The sequence below is a fragment of the Onychomys torridus genome, chromosome 2 (genome assembly GCF_903995425.1).
Source record: "Onychomys torridus chromosome 2, mOncTor1.1, whole genome shotgun sequence".
NCBI classification, from domain to species: Eukaryota; Metazoa; Chordata; class Mammalia; order Rodentia; family Cricetidae; genus Onychomys; species Onychomys torridus.
Window position 1 is genome coordinate 68,816,328 of NC_050444.1, and position 16,967 is coordinate 68,833,294.

Sequence of the window (16,967 nt, forward strand, 5' to 3'; positions counted from 1 at the left end):
TAGTGGGTTAAAATAAATAAGTAAAACATTATATATTTAAAAAAAGAACATGAAATAGAAAGGGGGGGATGCAGATTCCTAGGGGGAGTTGGAAGGGGGTAATGAGGGGCGGATATGATCAAGATACATTGTTAAGTCCCTATTGCTGAAGACATCATGCACTTTAGACACAGGGCCCAGAAGACCCTGAGCTGGAACTGACCTGAAAACCTTCTCCCTGAGGACTAGATTTCATTGCACCAGAAGGTTCCACTCAATCTTCCAGAAGGAGGAAGCAACCAACAGTTCTTCCCAGATCTGATGCCTATGAACCACAACCAGCATGACTGGGAAATGTGTACCTTGGTGGTTACCAATAGCTCTCCAATTGGACTTAAAACCTGCTCAACAAGAGGAAAATCATGCAGGGTACTGGACACCTAGCCAACTACCTGGGGCTGTGAAGTCATCAGTCTTGGAGGAGAACTTACAACTGCCACTCTACTAAACCAGCATCAATCTAACCACGTTCTAAATAATTGTCCTTATATCCACAGATAAGTGTGATCCTCATCCCTCATCAAGGAAACTTCTCTTTGTGGCAAGTGGAGACCAATATAGAAAAGCATAACCAACCAAAATGCAGAATTGTGGAGCCCTGCCCCATCTACAATACAACTCTCCCACACCTAAAGCTCAGAAGTCATTGTGAACATAACAATTATAAGAAACAGAGTTTTGGAGAGTTTGCTATGAGATTGCGTCTCACAGGAATATTAGAAACTACACCCATAAAATTGCACCAACATGAGCTGAACAAGGACAACAACAGATACACCAAAGTGGATGGGAAAGTCCTTAACCCTCTACAAAGAATGAGAGGGAATTAAGGAATTCTGAGAGAGAGAGAGAGAGAGAGAGAGAGAGAGAGAGAGAGAGGGAGAGAGAGAGAAATATCTTCCATAGGGAAGAGTACCCCAACTCATAACAAATAGTCATCCCTGAAAACATATATGCAAGTAACATTATATAGACTGAGCAGGTTGTATCTATGTGTTTAGGGCTATGTATGTTATACATACATTCATACGTGTGTGTGTGTGTGTGTGTGTGTGTGTGTGTGTGTGCATGTAACAACAATGAAAAAAGAGGCCATAAATTTGAAAGAAAGAAAGGAAGAATATAGATGCCAGAAAGACAGATAAATAGAAATATAGACTTCATTAAAAACCTTGGTGGCTCATTCCTTTGTCCTAGCACTTGAAAGGCAGATGCAGGTGGACATCTGGGAGATCCAGACCAGCCAGGACTAAATAGTGAGACTCTGTCTGAAGAAAAAGAAATATACACTGTATACATGTATGAATTTTTCAAAGAATAAATTTAAAAAACAAGGAAATTATTGTGCTAGAGTGTGCAGTGTTGTTCCAGCAGTGACTTTGTAAATCTCATGTTTACTATGCTTTCAGTTTATATCAGAGGTCATGTATTGTGACCGACCCATACCATCTGTGAACACACACACACACACACACACACACACACACACACACACACACAATGTTTGCATACTTGACACATTACCTACAGACCATTCTCAGAACTTATTTTTGATTGTCAACTATTTTGGTTGTCAACTTGACTACTCTGGAATTAACTAAAACTCCCCAAAATGGTTAGGCACACCTGGTAGGGTTTTTTGTTCTGTTGTTGTTGTTGCTGTTTTGCTTAATTAAATCATTTGAAGTGGGATAATCAGATCTTTGAGGTAGGAAGACACACCTTTAATCTGGGCCACACTTGCTGGAAGCCGATATAAAGGACACGAAAGAAGGAAGCTTGTATTCTTTGTGTGCTTGTTCTTGTCTTGTCTAGTAAGTACATCCCGTCACTAGCATTATATTCTACTTCTGGATTCCAATGTATACTGAAGACAGCTGAGACATTCAGCCTTGTGGACTGAGCAACTACTGGATTCTTGGACTTTCCATTCATAGCCAGCTATTGCTGGATTAGCTGGACCACAGCCTATAAGATATATATATATATATATATATGTGTGTGTGTGTGTGTGTGTGTTATAGATTATATATAATAATCTTGTATATATCATATATATATGAGATAGAGATTCATTCTATATGTTCTGTTACTCTAAAGCAGTCGTTCTCAAACTTCCTAATGCTGTGACTCTAATACAGTTCCTCATGTTGTGGTGACTCCCAACCTTAAAATTATTTCATTGTTACTTTATAACTGTAATTTTGCTACAGTTATGAATCATAATGTAAATATCTGATATGCCATCCCCCCAAAGGAGTTGTTAGCCACAGGTTGAGAACGACTGCTCTAGAGAATCCTGACTAGTATCCTATCATTAAATAGTTCATGCCTATCTAAGTGTACAAGAGGGTGCTCCTAGATGAGAGTACACACAAATGTATATCTTCCTAATATGGCTGCTCTCATGTTCCCTTATCAATACACATTTATTTATTAAGTTTTCATTTTTTATTATTTGTGGGGAGATAGTGATTTGTGGTGTGTGTGTGTGTGTGTGTGTGTGTGTGTGTGTGTGTGTGTGGTATTTGTGTTTACCTGTGCACTGGCATACAGAAGCCAGAACTTGATGTTGAGTGTTTTCTTCTTTCTTGATTGATAGATTGATTGATTGATTGATTGATTGAAACAGCATCTCTCACTGAATCCTAGAGTTCACCAATTCATCTAGACTGGCTGGCAAGACCCAGAGAATCTTCCTGACTCTGTTTACCACCCCCTACACCCACACACAAGCAGTGAGGTTACATGGCCCTGAATTTTTACATGGGTGCTATGCAGGGATCTATATGCAGCTCTAAATGCACAGCAAGCATTTTAGTAGCCAAGTCATCACACCAGACCTCTACAGTTTTTATAATCTTAATCACTTATTGATTTTTAATGTTTTTATTTTAAATTTTTTTGTACTTTACTTATAGGGAGCATGAATGTTATGAAACTCACATGTAGGCCAGGGGACAATTTTCAGGAGTTACTTCTCTCCTACTATATGAGCCTAGGGGATTGAAGTCAGGTCATCAGACTTGGCAGCAAGTTCCTCTACCCACTCAGCCATTTTGCCAGCCTGGTCTTTCTTATTTTAAAAGCATGGTTACCTTTACATTTGTATTTTTGTTTCTCATGTTGCCAAAATTCTATGGAAAATTAAAATAATATAATAATTGGAAATGCATAACTGATTTAAAAGTGAAATATTTAACATATATAAAATGAAATTTAGCTAAAAGCCAAAAATAACTAAAATATTTTATACAATCAAAAAGAATGATATAACAAACATCTCTGAACTTAGTCACCAACACGAGAACATCTAGAATTCCCCAGTGTCCAGTTAAATTTCCCCTCTTCCCTCATATTTTGAATATTGGATTACTATTGGCTATGGCATATATTCCTAAGCAATGTCTGGCTTTAATATCGTGAGTATATAATTAGTATTCATAAATTAGATTTTTCCTTGGGATCTGTCTGTGGTGTATAGAGCTCTTTTTGGTTAATTTTGGCTATTCCTTAGTGTTGTAAATTATTTTAAAGTGTGTTGCATTTTTTTCTACTGCTTGTGTTAACAATGCAAAAATGTGTTACATTTGCTTGATTAAATAAAATTAACCTGTGACAGGAGGCTGAGTCAGCAAGTAGCTGACAGGAAGTGATAGGGAGGAACCACTTATTTCCAGGGTTCTGAAGTGGGGACTAAACAGAAGGACGGTTGGGTCTTCTGGAAGATGCCAGCAAAGGGAGAAGGTGAGCTACTTGCTATTGAGCCTCTCTGAGTGAGCAAAATTCCACCTCAACCTTTGAATTGTGAGTTCTTTAGAGGGATAGAGATTTAGATAAGTCCCCTAGTAGCTTTGAAAGAGAGGGTGCCTAAGGGAATAGATCTCCTCAGGCTGTGGCCCTTGCAGCCTAACTGCTGCTGACAACAGCCAGTTACAATCTGATTAAGACAGCCCTTGGCAGCCACAGTTATAAAGAAAAATAACTTAGTACCTCTCTTAATATGCTATATTTTCTCTATTCATTTTGCCTCAGCCAATGCATTGTTTTCAGGTTCTCACTCTAAACTCATGTTGTGAGCCTTTTATATATATATATACATCTCTTCATGAGCACAGATGGGAATTCTTCCAGGTTTTTAAAGTACAATCCACACACCAGCAGCATCTGCCTCCTCTGAGATCATTCTAGAAATGTAACTTTTTGACCCTCATTCCAGGCCAATGGGAATCATCAACTTTTGGGGGAGGAGAACCTACTAGGTTACATCTTCCCCAACATTTTATCATACACTATTTTACAGTTATTAACTAGTGGTTACAAAATAAATCTTATGGTGTCTCATATCTATTCTTTTTGAGGAATAAACTTAATCTGCTCAAAACAATGCTAGCCCCTTACCTTTCAGAAACAACTAACCAGTCCCCCATTTCCCATCTTTTCTACTCCCCATTTCCAAGAGGGTGTAGTTTCTGCCATCCTGAAGACTAGAAATGTCTTTCCTATATTCACATGCCATGGCATCTTCTAGATGGCATTTGAGACAGTACAACTGTTGCCTGGCCCAGAGATGGCTCTGTGTGAGGAAATATCAACTTGGAGGAGAGTCAAGGACACTCTCATGATAGGCGGTATCTTTGGACGGTTTATAAATAAATGAAAGACTGGTATCGTCGGAATCTGTCTGATTTGTATTGTAACCCATATGTTAGCTAAGGCCTTTCCTCCCTGGGATCTAGAAGAGATTATTTTAAACTCTGTTCCACAAATAGGAGGGTCCAAAGACCTCCTCAAGATAGCTACAGATTCTGCCAGTTTCTGTACCAGCTCTGGCTTCGGGCCCCCACTTCTGTTTCATCGGCTCTGTTCGTGGCTCTTCTTGCTCTTTTCCTGGTGGTGCGTCTGTTTCTTGTGCTGCTCTAGAAGGACTTAGATCTTTCACATAATTTCCATTCATAAATTATTGATAAGACTCTATCAACTTCTACAAACCTTTCTTAAGTGACAATTGGTGCTTTTTGCCTTTTCTTCTCCATCCTTCTAGCCATCCTTCCACTGGGGCTGTGAATGCCCCCTCAGGCCATGGAGATGAAAGTATCTCCTACAGACCTTAGGAAGAGCTGGAAGAGACTGAGTCCCTGAGGGCTCTATGAAGCAGAGCTATCCTTTCAGCCCTGGATAACTTATCAGTAGACTCTTCCCGAGAGAGGAAAGTTAAGCCATGGTTATATCAAAGCCAAACTATATCCCAAACAGAACACATGGGATGCAAGAAAAATGCTTGTGTAAAACATAGGTGGGAAGATTCAGGAGTGTTAAGGACAATGACTCAATATGAGTCATCATGTTTTTGAAGATGCTAAAAATAAACCACCAAGATGTCTGTTCTGGTGTGCTTTCTGATGCTGTGATAAAACACTGACCAAAGCAGTTTGGGGAGGAAGGATTTATCTGGCTCATCCTTCAGGTCATAGTCCATTATTGAAGGAAGTCAGAGGCAGGAGCCTGGAGGCAAGAACCATGGAGGAATGTTGGAGCTGGCTCACTCCCAGGTTCATTCACTGGCTCATTCTCAGGCAGCTTTCTTATCTGTCACTCACAGTAGACTGGGCCCTCCTGTATTAGTCAACAATCAAGACAGTCTGCCACAGCAAGCCCACTGACCAGCCTAGTCTAGGCAATCCTTTGACAGAGACTCTCTCCGATGAGTCTGGGCTGTATCAAGTTGAGCCACTGAGAACACTGTCTAAGACCACATGGATTTCTTCTTCATTCAGTGTTGAGCAAGCAAGGCCTTGTGCTTCTCCTTCCTCATAACTTGTAGACCTGGTGGTGTGTCCTCAACATTTTCTTCTGTTTTATGGCTTTCTCTTATTATGTTTATATTTATCCCTAGACATCCCTGTGGTGGGTATTGTGTTCCCTGAAATATTGTGTGTTCCCCGAAATAAACATATCTGGGGTCAGAGAACAGACAGCCACTAAAACAAAGCCAAAAATGGTGGCTAGAAAATGGGAAGAGTAAGCCATAACAGAAGTTGGGTGGTGGTGGTGGTGGTGGTGGTGGTGGTGGTGGTGGTGGTGGTGGTGTACGCCTTTAATCCCAGCACTTGGGAGACAGAGCTAGTCGGATCTCTGAGTTCAAGGCCACTTTAGAAACAGCTAAGCATGGTAACCCATGCCTTTAATCCCAGAAACCCAACCTTTAATCCCAGGGAGTGGGGGCAAAAAGAGAAAGGTATATAAGGCATGAGGACCAGGAACTAAAGTAGTAAAGCATGTAGTTAGTTAAGCATTTGGCTAGTTTAGCATTCAGGCTTTGGAGCAGCACAGTTCAGCTGAGAGCCATTGGGGTGAGGACTCAGAAGCTTCCAGCCTGAGGAAACAGGATCACCTGAGGAACTAGCAAGGTGAGATAGCTGTGGCTTGTTCTGTGTCTCTGATCTTCCAGCAATTACCCCAATAACTGGCCTCAGGTTTGTTTTTATTAACAAGTACCTTTAAGATTCATGCTACACATACCATTTGGCATTTCTCAATTCCTGAGAGAGAAAACCTGATTAGTCTGCCTTAACTTATTGTGTTAGGCCACATTGCAGATGCTGGACATTCAGTAGTAGGTTCTTTTAGGTAACTGATCCACTCAGCTATAGTTGAAGAGCATTGATCCTTTAGAAAATTTGTGTGTGTGTGTGTGTGTGTGTGTGTGTGTGTGTGTGTGTGTGTTCATGTATGTGTGTGAAAGGACCAAGCAGACACCATAACAGGCTGCTCAGTCTTCTCTCAGAGATCAGGCCTCAATTTCAGTTTCCTGAGACCTGAGCAAGCAGTTTCTGGAAGGGCCATGAACAAAAGACACAGTCCTTGCAGTAGCTCCCTTTCTGCATGTACTCTGACTGCTCAAGGTTCAGCCAGTTGTTTACTGTCTGGGACCCCTCACCAACCTAGAGCTATGTGCATGGGTCAATGTGAACTGTGAGGTCAGCCAGTCTCCATGGTAGCTCAAGGACAAAGCCTGGGCCACTGAGTCAACCACCACAGTCAGTACATGTGAGGCCAGTCAGCCTCCATGGCAGGCCAAGGACAAAGCCTGGGACTATCCAGGACTGCCCAAAAATGATAACTGTAACCCCCAACCAGTAAATTCAAAGGTTATACACCCTCACCCAATCATATGATGCAAATGCTTATACCACCCCGCTTGTGGTTTTTCCCTTTAAAAAACCCTCATTCTGAGAGCTCAGGGCCATCCTCCTCCACCTGCCAGTCAGAGTGTTGGACATGGACCTATCCAGGGCTTGCTTGTTATCAATTAAACCCCTATGTGTTTTGCATCGGATATCGGCTCTGTGATGGTCTTGTTCCGGGGTGGGGAGGTGGGGGTGGTCTTGAGACATGGGCATTATATGTGCATATATACATTCAGATGGAGACCAGAGGTCAATGTTGGGTATCTTCTCAACTTATTCTCTACCTTACTTTCTTGAGACAGGGCCTCTCAAGGAACCCAGAGCTCACTAAATCATCCAGGCTGACTAGCCAGCAAGTTCTAGGGATCTGCCTACTTCTGTGTCCCGAGCCCTGGAGTTCACACCACCAGGCCCAGCTTTTTATACCAGTACTGGTGATCCAAATCCAGGTCCACACCAAGCACTTTACCTACTGCTCCATCTCCCCAACCCAAAACATCTTGATTTGGACAAAGGCACTATGGAGAAGCTGGAGCACTGAAGAGTCTTGGGCATGATATGGATGGAAGCTTGGCTTGGCTTATGGGCAGTCATGGAGTTTGGTGGAGTCATTTTTTCCCCCTCTCTCCAGTACCAAACACAACGCCTGGTTTAGGGGAAAACATTTTCAGAAAATTCTCATTCAGTGAATTCAGACTAGACATTCACTGATGGGGGTTGGAAGTGGAAAAATGTGAACATTCCCCAAGGAAGAAAGCATGCCATGATTTTCAAAGTTGGTGTCCAGAGCCAAAGTGTCTAGTTTCATCTTTTTCTGAACTTCAGTGCAAAAGAGCGAGCGAGCAAATGAGAGAAAATCAACACAACCCCGAGGAAGGTTTGTTTTTGCCTTCCCTTTAGAAAGCAGCTGTCAGTTTAACTTATTGCAAAATACTGTCAGTGATGAGCATGACTGAAAATGCGTTTTATCTGTAATTAGAGAGATTACATTAAACACTATTATTTGCAGACACACATTGAATTAACCCTAATCGAGGCTAGCAAATAGTAGAGCCTGCCTATTTTTCGCCTCAAAATTTTTAGAAAATTGTGACAGTTGACACACAGGGACAATGCTGACGAGATTTCTTTCTGTCAGATGCCAGACAGTAATTGTAATTGCCTTTAAAAATGTTTTAAGCAGTTTCGTTAGTATATCAGAAGTTGCCACAAATCAGGCTGATAGTTTTGAAACATGGGGGCTGTTGACTGTGCATTCCAATATGAGTTTAATGAATTGATTTTCTAAGGAATGTAACTTTGCATCTGTTTTCAGGTGTAATTAATTCACTCTGATTAATGTGATTAGCATGGATATCGGTGGATTACATGGGATGCCCCTTATTTGTTCACTTGTTTTTAATCTGCCATGATGTCCTTTGGGAAATTACATAAGTGATTTGGGGGATATGTCTTACTGGTGGCTCTGATCACATTGAATTTCTGCAGAAGAAGAACCCTGGTGGGAATTGACTGATTATTCACAGACAGTGCAGCCATGTACTTTTGTTTGAGGGACTTATTGAAGTTTACACAGTCCCTGTCTTTAAGGAGCTTATAATCCAGAGGGGAAGATGAGGCAAACATTCCAATGCAAGTCACTCACAAGGAAGAATGACTGCCCTCCAGTTCCTCCTCTTCGTGGTCCTCCCCAGTTCTCCTGAATCAACACTGCTGCTGAAGGTGTGTCTATGGCCACCTCACTGCTAATGCTTCCCTCTCTCCTGAGACGTCTTTATGGTGTCAGCCACTGCCCTGAAACCTCCATCTCCAATTCTCTTTTCCTGGGAACTCTAGGCTTGGGAGGGGAGCACGAGATGCTTCCAGATAGCTTTATCTGCCTGTTACAAAGGTAGTCCAGCACCCCAGACCCAAATCTACTCCAAACTCACTTCTGCCCCTGTCTAACTGCAAATGGTTCTTCCATCCACCCATGCAAGCTAACTACTGTGAGCCTCAGGAGAAGAAGACATTCATCTGTAGCATGCGGTTCTTAAACAGTAATGCTCATGTTTATAATCATAGGGAACCATTTAGAAAGTTTATTGAAAGATAGTTTCTTGGTAGTCATGGCTAGAGATCCTGATTCAGTGGACTGAAGAGGGGTCCATGAGTTTGCATTCTCAACGAGTTCACAGGCAACGCCAATGCTATTGAGCCAGCAGTCACGTTCCAAGGATGATTTACCTTAGAAAACTAAGAGGATGCCAGAGCTGCCAAGTCACTAAAAAAATGAGGGTCCAGAAATCCAACCAGGCAATAAGAAGAATGACAGAGCACGCAAGCCCGGTGATCCTTCATCTGTCTACTGCAAAGCACTGAGCTAGGCTCTAAAACACAACACTGGGTAAGGTTTTGATACAATGTGTATTTGCAACCTCCTTTTCCTTGGGTCTTGTCTGTCTCACCTGTAGGAGGGGTAATAATGCCACTGTGCACCAACTTTATGAGCCATGCTGGAGGACTATATTAAGTACCTAATTCAGTGCCTGGCACATTGATTCTCAATAAGGATACTTAATAAATTATATTAGTTTGCATTTAACTTTGGAATCATCCACTTGTAAGTGATCTGTAAATAGTAATTGTCACATGCTTGTTTGTTTGGGTACTAGAGGTTGAGCATGTGCTTGCCCTTAGTTTTTGTGGCTATGGTTGCTGGAATTAAGTCATTGCATTCCTTGGTAAGCTTACCCAGGTTATGGAGAAAATTATAAGGGAAAAAATTTCAAGTAACTGAAGATATGATGAAATGCTGAGGGTTGTAAAACCTACAGTTTCTTTTGCTCTTTAAAATTATTGAGTTTGGGGTATCGATAAACTTGACACTTCCCATGAAAGGCCTTTTTCCAAACTTTTATACTATTTTACTACCTGTGATTCTTCTGGGTAAGTTCAAATTAGCTCAGGACTTCTGGGCAAGATGGTGACTTAGAAGCCACTTCAGGATAAGTAGCCTATTACAGCTGGAGAAACGGAGGGAGTGGAAATATTTTATCATTCAATCGGTGGCTTCTCCAGTCCCTGAAACAATACTCCCACAGACCTCTTCTACTGCCAGACCCATAAGCTTCTCTTCCGTCAGGTTGGACATTTTTTGCAAGCTGGTTAGAAAACCCTCACGAGGAAATCTACAAGCTGCTGGCAGGGGGTTATAGAAGGGGTTCCAGTGACTGCTGCCAGGACCATAATCAGTACTTGGACAAAGAATCAAGCATAAGCTGTAAACAGTGCCCTCCAATATTGCAAAAACCACATCACTGCTGCCTATTGGGTACGGATCACAACAACTGCACCTGGGCTATCTGGCTCACCAAATCAAGAAAATGCCACATGGAAGGGGAGCTGAAGTCCATAAGAGAAAAATAAGGCTGGTGAGTACAGCCCAGACCAGGATTGTGGAGACAAAGCAGCAGGTCCACCAAGGAGACTGAAGGGCATCCATGTTAGTGCGGCCCCATGTCCTCAGCAGAGAAGCTTCTTTGTGCAGTTGAGATTACCAGAGGCTCACCACTGACCAAACTGCTGAAAACAAGTGGTTTGTGGAATGAGATATCTCTATTGCGCCTTCCACCCAAAACTCAGGAAACATTATGGAAGAATGAGTGGAAAGATCCTAGGAGCTAGATGCCGGGGAGGAAAGCCATGGAACAGTATTTTCTGGACATGGCAGGACCATTGCCATAGTGAAGTCACAGTTGCTGTGGTTACCTGTACAAGATCAAGCCCAACATGCTGGGGTGTGGCTCATGAGTCCCCAACCCAACGCAAGGACTATTAACAACTGGAGGCTGCTAAGGGAGGGAGGGTTAGTTTTCATCCAGTGGGTGGCCCTATACCATGAGTACATGAACAACACAAATTGGATTCAGTGAGTTATAAAAGAAAGAGAGAGAGAGATGAGAAGAGGAGTTGGAGAGGAAAGTAGGGAGTTAACATGATTGGAAAACATTATATGCATGTATGAAATTCTCAAAGAATGAGTGAAAATACAATATTAAAATTTTAGCTCATATAGTAAGAGGGTGGACCAAATCTGATCCTCTTTACTACATTCTATTGATAATGTTTCAAGTGTCTTCTCAAAAGGGGGTAAAAATGGCCAGGCATCATGGTGCACACCTATAATCTCAGCACTTGAGAAGGGGGGGGGGCAAGAGGATTGGAAATTCTGTTATTTTCTGCTACATGAAGAATCCATTGTCATTATGGGCTACATAAGCCATTCACCATGCATATATATAAAACACACAAGACAGGGAAGAGAGAGAAGTAGAAAGGAAGGGAGAGAGGGAGAGAGAGGGAGAGAGAGAGAGAGAGAGAGAGAGAGAGAGAGAGAGAGAGAGAGAAATTTAGTGGATATAGATAACGCTCCGGCTATTGAAGACTAAGTGAAATACAGCCATGGATTACTATGAAGCCTTTGACAATGATATTAATTTGTACTTAATGAAATTAATTCACAGAAAAATGACCAAAAAGTAGAAAACATATACAGCATTATTCATATTCTTTATTAATGCGTGTAAGTTTATTTGTGTGTGTATGTGTAGGACAATATATACCTAATTGGTAACATAATATTTTCTCTGTGGTGTAATTATGAACACTAGCTATGAGTAATCTGTACTTTTTATATTTTACTCTGTGATTATTTATGATTGGTATAATAAACATTTAGCAAAGACAAAGACATAATGAGCCCACAGGTCCTACAAGGTACAGGTAAGTGGCAGGAGCTTGTAGGTTAACATTTCTCAAGCTCTGGTGCATATTAGTATCACGTAGGGAGCTTAACTATCTAAGTGACTAAGATCAGAATCTCTGGAGTGTAAGCCAGGATTCAGTATTCTTTCTACGATCCCCAGGTATTATCAGTGTGAGAACCACTGCTTTATGAGGCCCTCCTGCATCTCCTTGCTCCTGAAAGGATCTCAGGCTCAGATTTACACAGGGACTCCACTTGTTCCCACAACCAAGCTAGATACTAAGAGAAACAGCAGTGTTCCTTGGTTCCTAATGCCAACGAGTTTTATTCAGATTTCAGAGCCATTTCAAAATGGATGGTGGCTAGAAACAACTTTGGGCCTCTGATGACCATGGGAAGAAAAGGTGGGAGGTGGACAGGAACTGGAATACCCAGGTCCGTTGTGAGATCTGTCATCGTAGAGCATTGTGATCTTGAACAAATTACTCTTTTTTCAGAGCCTTCATTCCTCATAGTTCTGCCTCTCTGGGTTACTATCAGGATGCAGTTAACCAAAGTATTTGAGTTTTGTAAACTAGGAGGCACTGTAGAAGTACTACTATTTTCTTACAACCAATAACATAAACACGTGCACAGGGAAAGACAAAGCTGGGTTTAGTCTCTTAGAGAAGGCCTCTCTATGAACAGGGAGACCTAAGTTCAAAGAGAATTAAATAAAGCGTGAATCCACAAGCTGAGACTAAAAGCAACTTGACAGGCCAAACATGAAATACTCCTTTCTCAGAAATCCACAGAAGCAACTCTGAGAAAGATCTTCCCTATGTTTTTCTGATGGCTTCCAGGAATTTATCCCAAAGTAGTGATGTCCCAGAATAAATAGGTTTTCTTCTCATAATTAAGCCAGAGGTTCTGGGAATGGGCTGAACACAAGGCTGAATTCATTACTGAGATTGCTTGCAATTTAATTCAGGTCTTAAGGAGGTGGGTCCTATGTGTCACTGGAAAAGAATCCTTGCTTCTAGACAACAGCCTACATATGTCTCTAGATTGACTTTGAGATGGGACCTTTCTCCTTCTCTCCATTTAATTTATTCTCTGAAATAATAGGTCTTGGAAGGACTTCACTACTGTGCTGCCTAGGGGAGGAGCTCACATTAGGTGGGACCATCTGAGACACCATTCAACAGGAGCAGTGAGTGGAAGATGTCAAGTGCCCTTCAGGAATAGAGACCATGAATTTTCATCTTGTCGTCTCTGAGTATTACATAACACTGTGCTCAGAACACAGTGAGGCCCTGCTTTGGATGCTTCTCCTAAAGGCACACAGTTCCTCTGTGGACGGCACAGCAAAGCACTGCCACCAACCAGGTCTGCTGTCACACAGAGGCATTTTCCTTTTGTGCATCTAAGCTCATGAATGGCTATGAAATTGATTTCATCCCCACAGTTTCAAGGTTAAGATGCATCTACCCTGAAGACAAGTCCTAAGGTTTGCGTGGTGCATTCTAAGTGTGTCATACAATTACAGCTTCATAGATTCAGAAGAACACCTGTTCTGTTCTTCCAGACAACAGATAAAGGCAACCTAAACAAGGAGAGGAAAGCATGGAAAAGCTCAGGCTTGGTTTGGACATGAAGTTGGATAGCAATGCTGTTCTCTGACAGATGAAGGACTCTCCTCTTTGAGGGGAAATATGATGAAATGAGTTAAAAGCAGACCTCATTGAGCCTCCTGCACCCAAGTAGAGACACTGACTATACAGCTGAATATGCAAATATGAAACTCAGGAAACATCTGGAGAGGTATATCCTTGAGAGCCACATAATAGGATAGAAATTCAAAATGAATGAGTACACGGAGAATGGTAAAGGGGCTTCAGCGAGAAGGAGGCAGCCAAGGCAGGGACCGAAAATCCAAATGAAAGGTGACAATGAGCACAGCTGGCATGAAGGAAGAAAAGGTGGAGTACGGAAGAGCATGAAGTCAAGCGGAAGCTAAGTGCTGGCGTGTGACAACATTGGCACCTCTGAACACCTCTGTAACTAAGGATCGCCATTTCTGAACCCAGCAACCTTTAAGAAGCAATGAAAACTGGTTCACTTTTTCCTTTCAAATCTAGCCCAGGTTCTTCTCTAGAACAGCTCTAAGATTCCCATTAAGAAGTGGAATTTGAGGAAATTTCTTTCTTGGTATATCCGTGTTGGTACAGCACAACCTAGGACAGTCAGTCCATCCTTGTCAACTTGCTATTCATATATATCTGTGACCCATCAGTCAACCAAACTGTTCATAAATGGACACACCTGTAACGATGACCATCTCTCCATCTTAGTTAGGATCAAAAGCAACTTGGGAAAGTAAGGTTTTTATTTCGGCTTACAGTGCTTGGGACACACTCCATCACTAGACGAAGTCAGAGAAAAAACTCTAGGCAGAAACCTGGAGGCAGAAGCTGATGCAGAGGCTATAGGGAATGCTGCTTACTGGTTTGCTGCTCCTGCTTGCTCAGTGTGCTTTATTTCCACCCTGTACCCTAGTTTGCTCTCTTATACACCCCAGGACCAAGTACCCATGGATGCATTGCCCACAGTACTCTGAGTCCTTCCACGTCAATCAAGAAAATGCCCCACAGGCTTGCCTGCAGGCCTGTCTGTTGGGGACATTTTCTTAGCTGAGGTTCCTTCTTCCCTGATGACTCTAGCATTTATTAAGTCGACAAAACCAGACAAATTAATTAACAAAAAGACCGTCTTTCCTGGCTTTATCTCAGTGGGATTATAGCACTACAGGCATCTAATACCAACTTCTTCCAACATTCTTAGAAGACATCTATAAGTTTATGCCTATTGTTTTCTTTCTCATTCAGCTGCCAGAAGGAATACCCTGTGAGACCATGGGCACAGATTGAGAAAAGAGAGACAATATAACAGGAGCAAGGCTCATGGAGAGCTGAGCCACTTGCCAGTACAATTTGTTTGTCTTCAGGTCTATCTGAGGCCAATTCCATGCATTCTTCTTGATAGCGAAGTGTCTCTATGCACTCAACATTATAGCTTAGTGGGTCAGTCATGATACACTTTGATGGGCAGCTCACATGATAGCTTGGTGTGCCACAGATAAGTAATTAGTCTCTTTTGGGGTCCAGGAGCAAGCCATAGGCTGTTTTCCAAAGAATAGAAATTAGGAGAGAATGGCATAGTTTTGCTCCAAATTCCTGTGTGCATACACTCAACATATAGATGAGCTGTTAATCACAGCTCTGACCAGACATTCTGAAAACACTGGGTCTTGTTAACCTGAACCCCTGCTTTTCGTGACCTTTACTAGCAGGCACTGAGGAAAAAGCATCTGCCTATCAGTCCATATCAGAGGAAACATTGTTTTGCTTCAGCAAAGAACCCTCTAAGGCTGCAGCAGAGTAGGCGGTCAGTCAGCAAGAAATATGGCTGACAGACACAAAGCAGAGAAACGACAAGCTAGGTTGTGCTGAGTGAAGGACAAAAAGAAATGAAAGGAAATGATTGGTCCCAGGTTTCAGCACCAGATGAACAAAGAAAAAGAAATAAAGGAAAAGACACGACTGCTCCTAGGTGAGGAGAAACTTTATTATAGATATATAGGGGAGCACAGCCAGAGGCAGGGACATCTGCAGAGTCCAGAGTGGCCTGACCAGACTGAGCTGGGCCATGTGAGGACAAGGGGAGTGGAGAGGGGAGAAAGGGGAACCAGTGGCAGCAGCCTGGAGGCCCAAAGAGAGGAGACTTAAAAGGCCAGGCAACCAAAATGGTTGGATTATATAGGGAAGGGCAGTTGGGGGAAGGGCAGCCCAACCCCTGGGCTGGAGGAGTTTAGGGTAGGGGGTGGGGTATGCCAGCCAGGGGTCTCTGGAAACAGGTAGGGACAAGGGATGCAGAGAGAACCTGGAGGCCCGCATCTGCTTTGATATGTTAAGTAGTTACCTCAGCCATCACTGCGGACCTCTGCCTAACTCACCCCAACAGTGACAACCCTCAGAGCATAAGGGCTGCTACACTTCCATTGTGTGTTTGTGCACACTTCCCCGTGAGGCCAACAATAACCCTGAGTTGGGATCATAACTGAGAAAAACCCATTCCCAGCCTAACCAAGATGACTCAACTAAGCCAGACATGGGTTTTGTGGATCAGTATTTTTTTTTTCATTCTTTTAGCATATGTTTATATATTGCTTAATATTGAGTCAGCAAGATGGCCCAGAGGGGAAAGGTCCACCAAGCCTGATGACCTGAATTGAATCCTCACTATCCACAAGATGGAGGGACAGAATTGACTCTCTAAAGGGGACCTCTGATATCCATTCATGTGCTGTGACACACTCTTTTGTGTTCACACACACACACACACACACACACACACACACTAAGTAAGTAAATAAATAAATGTAAAAATTTTGAATTGTTATTCTTTGTGTGTAAGGCTTAGTTCACAGTTTTAAACATTGATGTTCAGAAGTTTTCCCATCAAGTTATTTGTTTAAAAACGTATTTGTTACTAGAAAAAAAACTGTTTGCTGTAGACATGGTCTTCCCTCTCCTAAAGAAAGGACTTCTGTTTTGCGTGGATCTGAGACTGGAGAGTGGAGTCATGGGCAGATGTGGAGAGTGGAGTGACGGGCAAATGTGGAAAGAAGGAGGCTGTAGGGATACAGGAGAATGGAATGCCATAATAGAGGGAGGGGGAAGTTTTCTGGAGAGTAAACCTGCTGCCCACAACAGAAAGCGGGGGAAGGAGAAGATATATTTAAACGGATTTTATTAAGGTTTGAAATATGATTTTTGTCATATAAGCCCTCTTTCATTAGCCCCTTAGAGATTTTCAGCAAAAAATATCCTCTTCCTCCTCTACACATGTAGAAGGTTGGTAGACTTGTTGACTGCAGACTTGTTGGTAGACCTGTGTTGACTCAGCTTCAGTAGCAGGCTTGGAGTGAGAGTTTTGACAGCCTCAGAGAA